This window comes from Euphorbia lathyris, chromosome 5 (assembly GCF_963576675.1).
Source record: "Euphorbia lathyris chromosome 5, ddEupLath1.1, whole genome shotgun sequence".
Classification (NCBI taxonomy): Eukaryota; Viridiplantae; Streptophyta; class Magnoliopsida; order Malpighiales; family Euphorbiaceae; genus Euphorbia; species Euphorbia lathyris.
Genome location: NC_088914.1, coordinates 14,739,770 through 14,752,169, shown reverse-complemented (window position 1 = coordinate 14,752,169; position 12,400 = coordinate 14,739,770).

The following is a 12,400-nucleotide window of genomic DNA, read 5'->3' as shown; positions in this document are numbered from 1 at the left end:
GTAACATATTGAATTGATAAAGTTTCTTCATATGCAACATTAGAAAAGTATTGATTGTAATAGTTTATAGAATAATATATTGATGTTGCTTCCATTTTAACATAGATTGTAATTCTTTTGTATCGTAGATATAATATTTAATTTTAATTGTAGTTTAATTCAATTTTTGTTTAACTTATATTGTAATTCTTTTGTATCGTAAATATAATATTTAATTTTAATTATAGTTTAATTCAATTTTTAGTTTTTTTATTATATTCTCATATATTTCTTAATTAATCTGCTATTTTATTATTATTGTTTCACACAATATTTGGAATATGAAAATGTATTAACATTCCTAAAAAGTACAAATCATTGAATTTTGTAAAAATAAATAAATCATTCATCTTTAGTTAAATTTCTATTAAAAAGTAGTCAATTATTTTTAAAATTAATTTAATTTGAATTATCATTAAAAAATATATATTAATTTCAAATATACATAATATAAAATTTTTTCATAGCATGATATAAAATTATTTAAAAGTAAATATATCAATTTATTTATTTATCTAAATTATATAAAAGTTTCATACCACGTGCATCGCACGGGTTTTCGACTAGTTTTATACTAAAAATGGTGCTATAAATATGGAATAATGATCTTCTCTTTGCCAGATTCTCACCGCCGTCGAAGCCGTTCCTCGCCCCCGTTTCTTTCCGTCGCATCCCTAGATCAGAAAAAAGGAGATCGCGTCCCTTGAACAGATCTCTCCTCCTGCGGCATCTTCTTCCTCGGATCCTGCTCTCTCCGGTCGGTCGGTCGTCGCTGCTCCTCTCCTTCGACCAAGGCATGGTGATTCTGAATCTACTGGGCTGAAGGGTGGTTTCTAGTCTTAATTTCGTTATTGATCCGTGGTTTTGAAAGATCCAATCCAGCTTTGGTCTTTTCTGAGGATTTGTTTTCCTGGATTCAAATGATATTTGATGGAAAAGGGAAATTTGATTGTTGTTGGTTGGTTTGTTTAGATTAATTGATGTTTGCTGTTTATCCATTAATTTTTGATATCAAGAATATTAATGATGTTTTGGATAGGTTAATATAAAAGCAAATCATGGATCTTGAGTTTGATGCTTGTCTCTTTCCGGAGATATTTAGTTCAACAACACCTGTTTTTCAAAAGTCTGATCTACCTTCACAGAAGCAGTCTTACGCTCAGATCCTTGCGCCATCCTCTAACATAATTGATACTTCTTCTGTTGTCATTCGCGAGGATGGAAATCATAAAATTGTGACTATTTCTCAAGCTGCATATGATCGCCGTTTAAAACTTTTTGATCATGCCCTAATCGGTCGTTTGATTCTTTCTAAAGGCGATCAGCCTTGGAAGGTAATGGACCTTAAAGCTGCTCTTTCCAAAGCCTGGGGGTTGGTATCACCTTGGAGACTAATTTCATTAGGTCGAGGGTTCTATCAAATTTTGTTGAATTCTGAGGAAGTAAAAAACTTGGTGTGGAGTAGGGGCACTTTAGGATTAAATCCAGGCCATTTCCGTCTTCAACAATGGGTTCAGGACTTCGATCCTTATGAACAAAAATCTACTTCTACACAAATATGGGTCAGAATTCTTTCTTTACCTTTGGAATATTGGGATCCTCAAATTTTGGCAGAAATATCCAAATGCATTGGGGATTTTATAAGAATTGATCAAGCTACATAACTTTGGTCACTTTGCTCGCATTTTGGTTGATGTGGACCTTGATGGAGATCTTCCAAAGACTGTTGAGATTGAAAGACAAGGTCGAAAACGATTTGTGGATATTGTGTATGAAAATTTGCCATCATTTTGCAAGGTTTGCTCCTCTGTTGGACATCTCCCTGATGACTGTAGAAGGGTTAGAAAGCAACCTGACAAGTCGCTTGCTAAATCTTGCAATACTATTCGAGACACTCAGGTTCATAATAAGCCAGTTAGGCAGCGGAGCGCCTCCCCGGCAAGTAGAAGACCTAATCAGCGATCACATTCACTCCTCAAGGAGTGGCATGCTGTTTCGCGTAATGTTATTCCTATTGCTGTAGCTCATAACCGGATTAGGTCAGATCTTCACATTGACATTGACCAGACTAATGCTTTTGACATTTTAAACCAGGTTTCTGAGGTGGGTGTTGATAATGAAATCATCCCGGGGAAAGAGATTACGGCAGAAAACCTCATAAAGGATATTATACCAATTAATGCCGATGTTTCCGACATCAGATTCACTGTTCCTCTTTCTGTCATGATGCCAGATGATGCTTTTGTGCTACGTTTGAATAATGGCAGTCCTTCAATCACTTCATGTGGATCTGAATCGGAATATGATGAGGAATTTTTAGCGGACGAGCCACCGCAGGCTATTGATGATTAGATCATTCAGAAAAGGAAAAAGAAAAAGATTGATCAAGCCTCTGCACACTCAATTACTCTCTCTAAACGAGTGAGTAGACTTCCTTCCAAATATCGTCAATGATAGTTCTTTATTGGAACTGTCGCGGTATCGGTAATTGAGACACTCGTCGGACTCTTTTTTCTTTTTGTTCTCGATACCGTCCGGACTTTATTTGTATTGCTGAGCCAATGGTAAATTTATCTTCAATTCCAATCTCCTTTTGGAACTCTTTGCATTATCGTTTGATTGCAACTAATGAGAGAATTTTACCTTCACTTTGGGTGTTTGCAAAAGATTCCACTCCTGACCCTATCAGTTTGTTTGTGCACGAACAACATGTTACCTTGGATCTCAGTTTAAATGGAACTTCTCATCGATTGATTTGTGTGTATGGTAGTGTACTTGCCAGTCGACGTAGGCTCCTTTGGGAGAGCATTTTTTAGAATCAATCTTCCTTGGGTCTCATTGATAACACTATTTTAATTGGTGATTTCAATGCGATGCTTGGGGCCCACGAAAAGACTGGTTGCTTGCCTAACCCCGCTTCGTGTACTGATTTTAGAAATTTTTTGATGAATGGTGATTTTGAGGATATCCCGCCTACTGGACCTTTTTTTACCTGGACTAACGGCCGAAGGGGTCATGCTCGGGTGGATTGTCGATTGGACAGAGCTCTTGCTTCACCAGGTTCTTTGAATTATTGGGGTTCTATCTGCTGCTCGATTTTACCAAGGAATCATTCTGATCATCATCCGATTTTGCTTCATTATCGTTCGAGAGAATCCCGTATCTCTAGGTTTCGGTTTCAAGGTATGTGGCTAACTCATCCTTCTCTTCGGGATATAATTGCTAATTTCTGGAGTAATTTTGGAGAGCGTCTTCCCCCTATGCAGCTAATTGGTGCAAAACTTAGAGGTCTTCGCCATGTATTAAGGTTGTGGAACATGAATGTTTTTGGCAACTTTGATAATAATATTATTAACTCAGAACATGATTTACTTAATATCCAGACGGAGATGGAAAATAATGGTTTCTCAGAAGACCTAATGCAACGTGAGCTTTTAGCCAAGGAAACGCTTGATAATTATACTCTGCAAAAAGAGATACATCTTCGGGAAAAGAGCAGAATAAAGTGGTTAGCCGCGGGAGATAGAAATTCTAATTTTTTCCATCGGGCCATTGCGGTGCAGAAATCCCATTTTGGTATTCATGCTTTATCCATCGATGGAGTAATTACCAATTCTGCTAATGATATAGAAGCTCATATTCTTCAATATTACTCTGAGCTTTTTAGTGCTTCGGGTTCTCAAGCTTCGAATGATGCAATAATTAAGAACATTATTCCTGCCATGGTCTCTCAGGAGGAAAATTCTTCGTTTACTAAATGCCCCTCGCGAGACGAAATTAAGGCAACGGTGTTCAAAATGGATCATTCTAGTGCCCCGGGTCCGGATGATTTTGGTGGAACCTTTTATAAAGCTTTCTGGGACATTGTTCATCAAGATGTCTGTGCTGCTGTGGAAAGTTTCTTTGTTACTGGTTTTATGCACCCAGGGATGAATTCAAATCTTATGGTTTTGATTCCCAAAGTGGAGGGGGCTTTAACTATTGATAAATATCGTCCTATTGTCTTGGGCAATTTTGTTTTCAAAATAATCACCAAAATCATTGCTGACCGCCTTGCTTCTACTGCCACTAGAATTACATCCTTGAATCAATTTGGTTTTATTAGGGGCCGTAATATTCATCATTGCATTGCCACGGCCTCTGAGGGGGTAAATGTCATGGATAAAAAATGTTTCGGTGGGAATATGGCAATTAAAATTGACATAAAAAAGGCATTTGACACTATGGATTGGTCTTTCATTTTGAAAGTTCTAAAGGCTTTTGGTTTCTTGGTGGAATTTCGAGATCTTATTCTTAATATTTTCATCTCGTCTAGAATTTCCATTATGATTAATGGGGCCCCTAAAGGTTATTTTCGTTGTTCCAGGGGGCTTCGGCAAGGTGATCCTCTTTCTCCAATCCTCTTTTGCTTGGCTGAGGACTTTCTGAGTCGTTTACTATTAAATCATTTAGAGACGGGGCGTCTCCAGCCTATGTCTTATGTCAGAAACTCTAATTTTCCATCACATTTGCTTTATGCTGATGATATATTGCTGTTTTGCAAAGCTTCTGTGCGGAATGTGAAATTAATTGCTGATATTTTCAAACTCTATGGCACTCTTTCGGGTCAATTGGTTAATTGGACTAAATCAGAAGTTTTTTTTAGCCAAAGAATTACTCCTACTCGCGCTCGCAGGTTAGCTGAGATTACGGGTTTTAAAATTGGTTCGCTTCCTTTTTCTTACCTTGGTGTTCCTCTGTTTCGAGGAACCCCGAGAAATAGGCTATTAAAACCAATTGCAGATAGAATTGTTTTAAATTTCAGTAACTGGAAAGGGAAGTTACTCTCGATGGCTGGGCGATTAACTCTGATTAAATCAGTGATTTCCAGTTCAGTTCTGCACTCTTTTTCGATTTATAAATGGCCTCCTGACCTGCTGAACTTTTTAAAAAGATGCACTTTGAATTTCCTTTGGTCGGGCTCGGTGAATGAAAAGAAGCTTGTCATCCCCTCTTGGAATTTATGTTGTAAACCCATTGTTGAAGGAGGTTTGGGTGTAAAAGACTTTACAGATATGAACTCTGCCATGCTGGGCAAAATTTGTTGGGAGTTAATCTCCTTAGATAATTTTCCAATAGGGATTTTGAAGAAGCGTTTTCTAAGTAAGTTGGGGGTCCTCGATCCACACCTATTGGCTCCTCGGTTTGGTCCTCCGTAAGGAGTTGTTTTTCTTTTGTCTTGAAAAATTCTTCTTGGTGGATTGGCGTACACTCAAAACTCAATTTCTGGTTTAGTTCTTGGATCTCTCCAACGGTTGCTGAACGTTTGAATATTTGTGATGATACTGAGCTTAGTGGCGATTCAGTTTTAAATTATTTTGGCAGTTCTGGTTGGTCGAATCTCCCGACTGAGGTGGAAGATTTTAGGGGCGATATTGAAGTTATCAAGGGAGGTTTTGACTCCGAAGATGTGTGCTTTTGGAAGGCTGACCGAAAGGGCGTTTTTTCGGTCAGAAGTCTTTATAATTTAATTCGGGGGGTTCAGCCTGAGGTGTCTTGGAAAAATTTCATCTGGAAAAGCTTCTTGCCACTATCTCGTTCTCTTATCTGTTGGAGAGCAATTTTGAACAAGCTCCCAACTCATGATTTAATCAGTGCAAGAGGGTTGATCTTAATTTCACGGTGCGAACTTTGCCGTCTTAATTTAGAAAGTCATGACCATCTTTTTGTGAGCTGTATCTTCTCAACCCAGATCTGGAACGCTATTTTTTCTTTGTTTGGACTGCGACTTGGAGTTTTTGACAGTCTCAACTCTCTTTTGGAGTGTTTTCAATCACAAAATTTCAGTCCTCAACTCTTTGACATCTGGGCATCTGCATTTGTAAACACAATTTGGTTAATCTGGAAGGCCAGAAATCGGGCCATCTTTGATTCAATTGTTCCAAATGTTTCTGTCATTTTGCAGGACCTTTAGAGTGCTCTTCGTGAGGTGCAATTTGGAAGCAAGGGAGTTATGTTTCATTCAGCTAAGGATCACCATGTTTTGTCGCAACTCTCTTTACTTGGTCGCCCTCCTCCCGCACCCTCCTGCGTGGAAGTTATTTGGCGTCCGCCTCTGCCGGGTTGGATCAAAGTAAATTCAGATGGATCTGTGGCTGATAATTTAGCAGGGGCATGTGGAATTTTTAAAAACTGCAGAGGCTTTCCGCATGGTGCTTTTGCGATGCCGTTTAACATTTGTCTTCCTTTTGAGGCGGAATTACAGGGTGTTATGCACTCCATTCGCATGGCTTGGGATAAAGGCTGGAAGAAGCTTTGGATTGAATCAGATTCAAGCTATGTAGTTAATTTGTTAACATCAAGATCCAAGACTGTTCCTTGGCGTTTCCGACAAGAGTGGATGCTTTGCCTTTCTCTTGTGTCCCAAATGACCATTTTTGTTTCACATATTTTTAGAGAAGGAAACATGGTGGCAGATTCCTTAGCTAACCATGGTCGAACTGCTTCTTCGTTGATTTCATGGAATTCCTCACCTTCCTTCTGCTCTCATCTTGTGTCCAATGATTTGGCGGGACTGCCCCAGTTTCGATTCCGCTAGTTTGTTTGTATTTTATTTCGCCTTTTTGTTTGTCCTTTATTTTTATTTTGTACGGATCTTCTCTTCTCTTTTAATAATATTTTGGGCTCGGCTCCATTTGATTCGAAGTATGCTAACCTTGTTAGGATGCTTTGATTCTTTTGGTCGACCTCCAAGCTTTCAATTAAAAAAAATATGGAATAATTTTAATATGATAAAAAAATCTATATTATCCCTTAAATCAATGTTATATAATTAAATAGGGATAATTAGTAAAAAGTATTATTTTTCACACTATCTTTACTAACAAACAAACGAAACATAAAATAATAATTCTCAAATATCTTATTTTTGTATTTATAACAATCTTTCATCCTTATAATTATTATCTCTATTTCCTTTTCTTTTTCCCACAAAAAAATAATAATTATTATATCTATCCTTATCTTCGTCTAGTACTAGATGCTCCCAAAAAGTATAATCTTAAACCAGTCAGTGAAAATAATTTATATAAAAAAAAACTCATAATTATCTTTATATATATTTGATGTCTTAATTTTATTTTTTATAAATTATTCAAGATTTGTAATAATCATGCAATATTTAGGGAAATCATTTCCAAAAAAAATTATGTAACAACTGAAATTTGATATCTATAATTTAAATGACTTGAAACTTTTAACCATTTAAATTAGTCCTAATTGATATATAGATATATTAATTAATATGTTATGTATTTTAAAATGATAAATCACTTTCACCATTTAGGTGGTTCAGAATCCATTCCATTTAATTTAATTATTCATATATTTATTGTTATTGTTTGTTATTTATTATTTGATGTTGCAAATAATTATAAAAATTAGTTGATTTTTTTTTGAAATATTTTATTACCAATTGTTTGTGAGAGACATAAGAAATTATATAATAATGATCAAAGGGTGGAGGCCTTCGATAGGTCCCACCCTATGGTATGAAAATCCTAAGTTGGAACATCCAAAGCTAGGACAACGCATGGACGTTCCGAGCCCTCAAAAAATTATGAGGAAAAGTTGCCCGATATTTTTTTTCTTATGGAAACAAGGTTAAGAATGAATGAGGGTAGGGGTTTCAATATGGTTTTGCTGATTATAATATTTTTACAGTGGATGCTATGGATGCTAGTGGTGGATTAATACTTGGTTGGAAGACGGATCTTGATTTGGAGGTGATAGATTCTCACAGCACGGTGTGTACTTTTTTATTAAGGAAACTGCAAAATAAAAAATAGACTTGGGAGCTGATTCGATACTTCGGTCATCTTGACTCACATCTGCTAGTATCCTTTGGCGAATTTAATGAGATTTTATGGAGTTCGGAAAAATTGGATGGCCAGATGCGAGATAACTGTGAAATGATGAGTTTTCATGATTGCATTGAGGAATGTAATTTGCTTGCTGTGGATAGTGAGAAACAAAAGTTTACTTGGTATAATCGGAGAGTTGGTAATGATGCAATCTAGGAAGTATTAGATCGATTTCTTATTACTTCGAATTGGCATATGTTATTTCCTGCAACTTCGATGACCACTCTTCCTCATGTCTGCTCGGATCATAATCCTATATTATTGAATACTGATTTACTGGCTGTTAATTATGGGAAGGCTAAGTAGAATTTCCGTTTCGAGCAGATGTGGACAACTGGAGTACCGCAATATTATTGTGGTAAACTGGAAACGACCGTCTTCGTGGAGCAGGCCTTTTAAGGATTGGATGGCTGTGTTTTCTGAGGAGTTGGAAGTACGAAATCGGGAATAGTTTGGCCATATGGGTAACCAGATTAAGCGGATTTCTCAATAATTGGAAGAGGTTCAGCAATAGGCTGATCCCCGACTTATGGGTACTGAATTTAATCTTTGTACAGAATTGAATGGAATTCTTAAGTAGGAGGAAGTTATGTGGAGTCAAAGGGCTCGTATTGATTTGCTTAAAGTGGGTGATAGGAACACTACTTTTTTCCATGGTAAAGCGTCTATAAGACAAAGGAATAACATGCTACTTAAAATCAGGAACTCGAACGACAATTGGGTTGAGGGACAATGTGATATTGTTGTTGTCGTTATTTCTTAATTTAAGGAAATTTTTACTTACTCTTATTGGTGTACCTGAGTTTGTTTTAGCTATGGATTTGGCTATTTCTACGGAGCAACAAATTGTTTTTAGTGCACCATTTGAGAGGATTGAGGTGGTGGTAACAAATAAATCACAATAAGGCTCCTCTGCGAGATGGAATGTCTTCCTATTTTTTTCATCACTATTGGGACGTTGTGGGGGATGATGTAGTTAGAGTGGTGCTTGAGTGTCTTAATTTCGAGTTTAATGCCTCCTAATTTAAACCATACATCTATTGTCTTAATACCAAAAATACAAAACCCGAAGACAATTAAAGACTTACGACCCATTGCGTTGTGTAATGTAATCTACAAATTGATTTCTAAAACTATTGCTGATCGTTTAAAGCGGGAACTCCCAAATATTATTCATGGAACACAATCGATATTTGTGCCTAGAAAGCTTATTACTGATAATGCTATTATAGCATTTGAAGCCTTTCATAGTATGAAAACTAGAATAAAGAGTAAAAAAGGAAATTTCGCGCTAAAACTAGATATGAGCAAAGCTTATGACCGGGTTGAGTGGTCCTTTTTGCGGCTCATGATGGAACAGATGAGGTTTCCACTCAAATTCATTAAATTAATTATGATGTGCATCTCATCGATTACGATGTCGGTTCAGATTAATGCTCTCTTGAAGGACATTTTCAACCATCTCGTGGCTTGAAACAAGGAGATCTGATATCCCTCTATCTCTTCCTTATTTATGCTGAAGGGTTATCTGCAGCTATTTCACAGGCAGAACGACAAGGACAACTTTTATGGTATCTAGTTATGTAAAGGATGTCCGCGTTTATCGCATCTATTCTTTGTTAATGATTCTCTGGTTTTTTGGTAAAGCAAGTGTGGAAGAGGTCGGGTCTATCTCTGATATTTTATGTAAGTATGAGCAAACCTCAAAACAGATGGTGAACTATGATAAATCATAAATGTATTTTAGTAGCGGGGTCCTGGGGGGGAAAAAGACCAACTCACAGGCTTGCTAAGGGTTAAAGCCTCTCGTGGACTTTCCAAGTATTTGGGTCTACCTACTGTTGTGGGAAGATCAAAGAAGGAGGTATTTATGATGGTTAAGGAATGGGTCCAACGAAGGCTTAAGGGATGGTTGGAGAAATTGCTTTCTACTAGTGGCAAGGAGATCCTCCTTAAATCAGTAATTCAGGCCATTCCGCAATATCTAATGTCATGTTTTTTACTCTCTGATTTGAGTTGTTTGGATATTCAAAAATTAATGTTTCAATTCTGGTGGGGTGGATCTGAATCTAAAAGGCCAATGTATTGGCTTTCAGAAGAGGTTGTATGCCAGTCTAAAGAGAGGGATGTGCTTGGGTTTAGATGGCTTAAGTCGTTTAATTTGGCTCTCATTGCCAATGTCACACCCGACTCTAGACGACCTCAATCGGCATCGGGCGTGAAATAGAAAGATCACAAGCAAAACTTCTCTTCAATATATATTCTAAAATAATTCATATTCCTACTACATTAGTCATTCGAGGACCTCAACATATATTTTCCAACTCCATTATATTACAATTGAAATACCAAAGTTCTAACCATAATTCTAACAATAAGCAGCCAACTTCCAAACCTCGTCTAAACAGTCGGTAACCTTCTCTATATCTTGTACTTTCTCACCTAAAAACATTAAAACATTTAAAAACATGAGACAAAAATCTCAGTAAGAAACTATCAGCTATAAAAACCAACTTTATTTAACATAGCTACATATATACATTCATAAAGGGATTTAATCCAAACCTTATAAAATATACTCAAAACGTAAGTTCATAATATAGTCAAAGTAGTAAACCAAAACCATAAAAATATATAATCTTGTATCCATTCTTGAGTTCAAATCTTTATAAAATATTGTAATCAAATAAGTGTTTTATCAAACCAACTCGTATTTAATCAAACGTAAAACCTTATATCAAAATCAATCATAACCGAAAACATAATCCAAATGAACTTAAAACATTGAATCCATCCTCGAGTTTCTCCCCTTAAGTATCAATACATAACCACATATATAATCGGGACGTCTCTTAATATTGCCTATCCCATATGGTCTTACCCAACACTTCGCTGCCATACCCAATAGGTCTTAAGACTGTGTACACAGGCCATGTCCCTCACTGAACATGGTCTTCAAATATAAAACCATCAATCCGGATAACTCTCGATGGATATAAAATCATAAAATCATAACGTGCTCAAATTTCCTTTCACAACCAAATTCCAAACTATTTCATAACCATAAATCATTTGGCTTCAATTAGCCCTTTTGTATCATAAAAATCATATTTGGACTTCAATCCAAAATAATAACAACAATAACCGCAACAGATTTCTCAATCCAAAAACAATTCGTAAGAAATCATCAAATTCATTTTGTTCAATATAGATATATATTAAAACCAAAAACATATATGTATATATGTAAATCAACCAAATTAAGCCTTAAATCAACATAATCAAGTAAAATCTGAAATTCACATAGAAGCATAGTCAATAGCTTCATTTGAACCATAATTTCACAATAAAAAGCAAAATCGTGAAAAATCTCAATTTTACAAAATTCCTGCATAACCTTAAAATATCACTTTCTGAAAAATCTTTGATATATATTTATCTATATACATAAAACCCAAAATATAGTTGATAGTTACTTACCTTGGCTATTAATTGAAGAAAATACACCCGTTCAATTCTCCTCTAAATCATGTCTAAGACGTTTCCCTCCAAACACTGCCGAAACTCAAAAATTCTTCGGTTAGGATTTAGATCTATGTATAAGGATGCTATGGTTTCAATTTCGAGTGATTCGGACGGTCGAATCTCCGTAAATCAAAGAAACGGTGGAGAAACGGTTCGGAATCGATAATCTGCAGAAGAAGCAGAAAGAAAAAGAAAAAAGGAAAAGAAAAGAATAATGTTGATGGCCCTGGAGATTTGGGATATATATCCCAAATCCGACAAAAATCTCATTTGGTCCTCCATCTTTATATAATCTTTCAAAATTATCCTAAACTTTTAATTTACACATAAAACCCTCAAATTAACTTCAAACTTTTTCTATAACACCAAATAAAAATCACACACCCAATAATTATAGTATATATTACTATCAAGGTATAAATTCTAGAAATTTAGACACGGACGTGACAATTCTCCCCACCTTAAAAAATTTCATCAACGAAATTCATATTCTCTAATCTATCTTAATTTCCTTCCGAAACTATTTTCAAGATTACGAAGATATTTCAAATTATCAAGATTCCTCATAATCATCATAAAACCACAAATTCTAACATTTCCCTCCATTAACTTCATCATTTATCCATATCCACATCACTGTAACAATTATTTATACATAACTCTTAGTAACTCTCAATTTCAACCTAGTCAATTCCATCACCAATAAATCCACAATAAAACTTCAAATATTATATTTGAGATATATAACTCGAAACTTCAAATATCATATATTCAATTTTATATGATATGATACACTTTATATTCGTATTTTCCTAACATACACCAAATCTCACTTTAATAAAGTGAAATCACAATTAATTTCATCAATTGCATATATATCAAATATATTTCACCTATCTCCAAGTTCTACAGACTTAAAAAAAAATCAATTTTGA